Source organism: Prionailurus bengalensis, chromosome A1 (assembly GCF_016509475.1).
Source record: "Prionailurus bengalensis isolate Pbe53 chromosome A1, Fcat_Pben_1.1_paternal_pri, whole genome shotgun sequence".
Classification (NCBI taxonomy): Eukaryota; Metazoa; Chordata; class Mammalia; order Carnivora; family Felidae; genus Prionailurus; species Prionailurus bengalensis.
The window spans coordinates 222,666,543-222,673,072 of record NC_057343.1 but is presented as its reverse complement, the minus strand read 5'-3'; the positions used below and the strand labels follow the sequence as shown (position 1 = coordinate 222,673,072).

Genomic DNA, 6,530 nt, shown 5'->3' with positions numbered 1-6,530 from the left:
TTATTATCTAAGCTTATTCACATTCTTAATTCCATTGTCCACCTTAAAATTATATATTTCATGACTGTAAATATCACTGGAGTTTTGGAAATTCTATTTGGAGAACTCCATGATATGGGAACTACATTACTAAGAAAATCATTGGAGAAGGTAGAAGGAGAAAGAGAAGAGAAGGGAAAGGGGAGGAAGAAAGAAAGAGGCTATGGAAAGAAGCAGGGAGGGGTGGGGAATGAGTAGAAGGAGGAGGGAAAGAGAAACAGAAGAAACGAAAAAGAAAGGTTTTCTATAGTTGCAAAAGTTTAGGGGAAAAATTCTTAGGTTGTTCTCCAAGTTTTGTAATACCCAAGATTCCAATATACACAGTGCCAATAAGTTTTTACCTTAAATTTACCCAAGATTCCAATAATTCTTAGCACATAGAAATTTATCTTTGTCAAAACTAGCTTTTCCAAATATGTTGGAACAAAAAAAAAATCTTTTTTTTTTCTTTTCTCATAAAGATTACTTAATGGAACATTTGTTTGGGATTGATGATAGCTCAATCCCTAAATTATTTGTGTGTTTATTATCCCATAATTTTTTAAGGCTAGTAAAATACCTCTGAATGTCTAGTAACTAGCAGAGTGAATGGCAAATAAGGTGTACCCGCCTTCACATAGAAATGTCTTAACACTGATTCTAAGATAAATTCAAAATTTGCTTCCTCCTGAAACCTTTTCCAGATCCATCAGACCTACTCAGGCCTCTAGTCTCATACACTTTCATTAGACTTTGTACTTTCTTTCCAGAGTCTCTTTCATAATTTTAATTGCACAATTAACTATAGTATTATTAGCATCATTTTTCCCTAAAGATACCAATTCTGACAAAATGATCATTGTATCTCCAGCACTTAGTGCAGTTCACAGGATTTAGCAGATGGCCAATTATATATATATACATATGTATATGTATATGTATATATATATACATATGTATATGTATATATATATATATATATATATATATATATATATACATACATATATATATATATGTATTACTGACTGAATAGAGACATTGAAGCTCTGAGAGTTGACATGACTGTCTTCAACAGAACTAAATTAACAAGTTTAAGCAAGAGTCCAGATCTAAAACATAGCTCACAATTCTTTAGTCTAGACTTACATTTTTCAATATAGTAACTGCAAGGCACTTCGGACTATCTGAACCTGAATTTAAATTAAATGAAATATAATTAAAATTTGGGGGCCTTATTCACACTAGCCACATTTCAAATGCTCATTGTCTTATGTGGCCAATGACTAGCATACTGGACCGTGCAGAAGAATTTTTCAATCTTTGCAGAAAATTCTACCAGATAGCATTGCTCATACTAGATTTTATCAAACAGAGTGTGAAAAAAAACCTAGTAAATTACTCCTCTCTTGAAACTGAAATATTAATCACATCTACCATATTATTGTATCTAGCTAGGAATTCTTTACTTTCAAAAGAGTTATTATTTTTAAAAATCCACAAAAAGCTCAAAAATAACATTTGAGAAGTAAATTTAAATCCAGCAGTCTTACTATTTACTTAAAAATAGTATAAATATGGTAAGACAATGAACCTCTGATTTATCTATGCTGATGACAGACAGAAATAAATTAGGTTCATTTTGATAGGAGAGATTTAATTAAGACAAATAATTTGACACTGCTTATGTCTACGAAGCACAATGTAAATTGAGGATCAGGCTAATTTGATGACCATGAATAAGCCAATAAAAGAAAGGATAAAAAAAAAAACTATTACCTCCAATATCAATTTGGGATATAGAAGTTGACTCTATCTGGTTAATACAATTATTAATTTGTAGAGTTAAAGCCAAGGATGTTCGGACAGTTAAAATGTATATTATTCAGAAATAAAAACTGACTCCTTACTTTGGCAAAATACATAAATAATGGGAAAATATTATTCTTTACATTTAAGAAATACCTTAAAATTCATTGTTTCGAGAAAATGTTTACCAAACTCAAAACCACTAAATAACATTTAAAAAACTATTGTAATGTGGAAATGTAATGTGGAAATGTAATGTGGAAATGTAATGTGGAAATGGGTCAAAATGGGTTTGGTGTATTTAGTGAATGATTCAGGATGGAAAAAAAAAACCCAGCAATTTTATCAATTTACATATTACCAAATTGAGAAGTTCTTTGACATTTCAAAACTATCAACCTCAATGGAAGCAAAAGACATTTCTCTTTCAAAATACAAAGGCATCATCCCAATAGATCTCAAGGACGCCCAAGTCAGGATCCTATTGAGAGTGTTCTTGGAAATTTACCTTGTAATGTCCTTTCAGAAAATAACCACACAGAAAATCTGAGGTAGTTATCAGCTGCACACATCAAATAAGCATGTGGAAAAATGGGCAGTCTCCAAAATAAAAAGGGTGGTGAACAGAATTTTAAAAATATCGTGAAAAAGTCTAAAATTTTCTGAGTTTTCTGAAAGAATGTGATGTTCTTACATGTGACCTGAATCAAGCAGTATCATCTGGGTGCTTCTAGGGAGCTTGAAGATTCTCTTTACTAATGAACATGTGCCAATTTTAATGTGATGAGGGAGCGTTATGAAGACAACTAATTTCTTGTATTCTTTTCCTGTATAAATGTGCATTAAAACTGTCACCGTTGAGACAACAGAGAAAGAACAATTATCATCACTGACCTCATCATCATAGTACTGATGAGAACCAACTCTGCTCAGAAGTTAAAACCCACAAGAGGGAGCAAAATGTGCCATGATGAGATCCATCACTTTGGCCTTTGGGTTCTTTTGAGCTGAAGGCAATGAAGACCCAGCAGACTAAGGACAAACTTTTTACCTCTCCTTTAATTGCCTAAAAGGATTTAGATAGGAGCCTGTACCAGGAAGACAGTTATAAACAGAGATAACTTTATTTATAAGACTTATCTGTATGGCATGGTATACCTCTGTTTACCAAGCATTTCCTCTTCTCATCTTCACCTGAATAGTCTTCCTCTGCTTTGAAGTTCCAGACCTTTACTTTCTCCTTAGCTCAAGACTGTACATAAGCCCCAATTGCCTGATTGCCTTTGAGTTTTTACGTCTTTGTGGGCTCCCCCCTCTATATGTACATCATTAACTTTGTTCTCCCCTATTGTTCTGTCTTATGTCGATTTAATTATTACACCAGCTAGTAAATGTAGAATGGAAGAAGGGAAAAGTTTTTTGCCCCTAGATCTATGTCAGAGAGAAGAGGAATTTGTGTCTGATGTTCATCCTTATGGATATGACTGGGTTCTTAAAAATAGGCTAGTATAATGGAAAGTAGTAGGAGACACGTGTAGAATGGTGTGCCATTGAAGTATGCGTAGCATGGAACAGAAAGCAAATTTAAAAAGTTTTGTGCATGGGATTCTTCCAGGCTGTACAAATAATAGAAAAAGCTCAATAAAGAAGTGGGAACTGAGTTGTTCCTTGAACTATAATAAAGGAGAAGTTTAAAATGAGAATTAACGTGCAGGAAGATGTATGTTTGATCTGGATTTACTGACTGTTAATACAAAATGCTGGAACAGATATTCTCCACAATTAATTATGATAGCCACAGTCCATTTAAAATGGGAAATCATTATCCTTTTGAACCTCCTCTATCATCCAAGTCAATTCTAGTCTCTAAGTTTGTATTAGTTCCCCACTGCCACTGTAACAAATTACCACCAACAGGGTTTTTAAAACAACATCAATATATTACCTTACAGTTCTAGAGGTCAGAATTCCAAAATCAGTTTCACTGGACTAAAATCAATGTATCAGCAGAAACATGTTCCTTCTGGATTCTCTAGAAGCAAACGACTTTCAGCCTTTAGAAAGATTGCCCTTTTCCCTTGGCTTGTGTCCCTGTTTTACCCTAACCTCTGTTTCCATCCTCACATCACCTTTGACTCTGACACTCTGGCTCCCTCTTATAAGGACCTTTGTGATTATATCCGGTCATCCTGGATAACCCAGGATAATCTTTCTATTTCAATATCCTTAGATTAATCACATCTGCAAAGTGCCTTTTCCCAGGTAAGGTAAAATATGCCTTATTTTATAACTCAATTATATATGGTGGATCTACATTCACTCTGTGAATGATTTGATAATATCTGGTATCTGCTCCAAAGTATATTTGTAAATATTTGTGAATATATACACATATATTTAATTATTCTGCTTTTGTTTTTAAATTTGAAAAAAAAAAAAAACTCCCTTGCTTGATAGCAACTCCTTTGCTGGAGGGCTAGTTTTAAAGCTAAGAAGCTGATTTATCTATCTGAAAGTATTTTCTAGAGGTGAATCATATAACCTTTCATTGATGACATTTTTTTTTCTTGGTATGAACCAAATATATAATTGCTAGAATAAAAGGCATGCGGCAATAACCTGGAGGTCATGAGCTTGAAAATCTACAGAAATGCTTAAAATATGTTTTACATTATTCTACTGTTTTAATTGTGGATTTTGACTGCTTAATCTAAAACTAAGTCAATGGTCTTATTTTGTAAAATATTCCCTTCTAATCATTCCAACTGAACATTCATTGAATTAACATTTTTTTTACTGTCCTCCATTTACTACAAGCACACACATAATAGTAAAATCATAATATAGGTATATATTGTACATTTCATTATTTTCATTCTAATGAAACCCAGAATAATGAGGAAAGGGGATTTTAAAGAAATACAAATACCTCAATGCCCCCATTTCGTGATCTTGTCCAGTAAAAGGTTATTTTATTTTTACAACTGTTCAAGTATTGACATACAAGATGAAGCAAGACGCCACAAGAAATGCTACCTACACTGTGGATCATGAAGGTTATGTGCATGTGGTAGGATTTAATCTCTTTGAGAGTAGGGATTCAGGAAACCTTAATTGCATATGGCGGCAGTAATTATGTGGTCATTGGCATGTGTACAGTTCAGACATTGTACAGACATTGAAGGAATTCAGTATAAAACACTATCAACATTTCAGCATGGTGTCAGCGTCGATATCATAGCTTGGAGACGAGAAACTAGATGTGATTCATTGCCTCCAATAATCAAATTTTGTACTTCAGCTGCTGATATGAAAATAAGGTTATTGACTTCAGATCTTCAAGACAAAAATGAATACAAGGTTTTAGAGGGCCATTCAGATTTCATTAATGGTTTGGTGTTTGAGCCCAAAGATAGCCAAGAAATTGCAAGTGTGAGTGATGATCATACCTCAGGATTTGGAAGTTGGAAGGAATGCAGACAACTCATTTTGTTCTTCATTCCCCTGGAATGAATGTGTGCTGGCATCCTAAGGAACTTTTAAGCTGATGGTCGCAGAGAAGGGGACAAGCCGGTTTTATGATCTTTCAGCTCAATAGGCTATCTTATCTCTTGAATTGAACAGATGCCATTAACGCCAGCCCACTGGTGCTTCAAAAACACCTTCAAAGTTGGAGCTGTTTCAGGAAATGACTGGTTAATTTGGGATATTACTCGAACCAGTTATCCTCAAGGTAAGAGACCTGTCCACATGGATCAAGCCTGCTTATTCAGGTGGTCTACAGTTAATGAGAACTCGTTTGCAACCACTGGTTATCCTGGCAAAATGGCAAGCCAGTTTCAAATTCATCACTTAGGATACCCTCAGTCTGTCCTTGTTGGTTCTGTAGTCATTAGATCTGGCTTTTCCTGGAATAGAATTCTCTGACTGTGTGCCATTGGAGGATGGCACAAGTTGTTGTTTTGGGTAACTGGAATGTAAAACAAATTTTCTGTGTACCTTAGTCCATAGACTTTGTATTTTTAATACATACGTTGGAGAACTCCCTATTTTTATGTCAAATATACTGTAAGCTCTAGAAATGTCCCAATTTTTGCTTTTGTTAAATAAAATGTTAATGGTTTGAAAAAAAAGAAAAAAAAGAAATATAAACAACAGAATATCCACATATTAATATCAAAACATGGATGTTTATCACCACTTCAATAAAAACCAATTGTCTTAAAAATTTGTTTCCTAAAATATTTTAATTCACTATTTGATACTTCTAGAATATAATCAGCAGATTAGTATAAATAATGATGTCTATCCCTTGATTTAAGATTCTAAGAAAATCAGTTTGTCTCCCATAGTGAAAGAAATCACAGCTACTCTGAAAAAGGATGATTTATTATAGCTGTGGTTAAACTCAGGATCCCATTGTAAAAAACAATATTGAAAACTCAAACATTTTATATAATCAGGAAAATTGTGGAAAAAATGTTCATATAATAGACTACAAAATTAGTACTTTTAACTTTTGGTAATTTATTCAAAGTTAAGGCAGTTAGTTAATAGATGGCATTAAAATCCTGGCTTGTTGAAAAAAAAAAATTATGGTCCAACTATACCTTCAAAAGTCAGTGACTGCCCCCCCCCCCTTTTTTTTTTTCTTTTTGCAATTTTCCTGTGTATGTCTTTTTAGAAAATCAGGACAATTTTCT

General features: G+C 33.5%; 1 pseudogene; it reads left to right on the top strand.

Moving 5' to 3' along the window:
* Window positions 1-4,625: 4,625 nt before the first annotated feature.
* LOC122495042 lies at window positions 4,626-5,957 on the top strand (annotated as a pseudogene).
* Window positions 5,958-6,530: the final 573 nt, after the last annotated feature.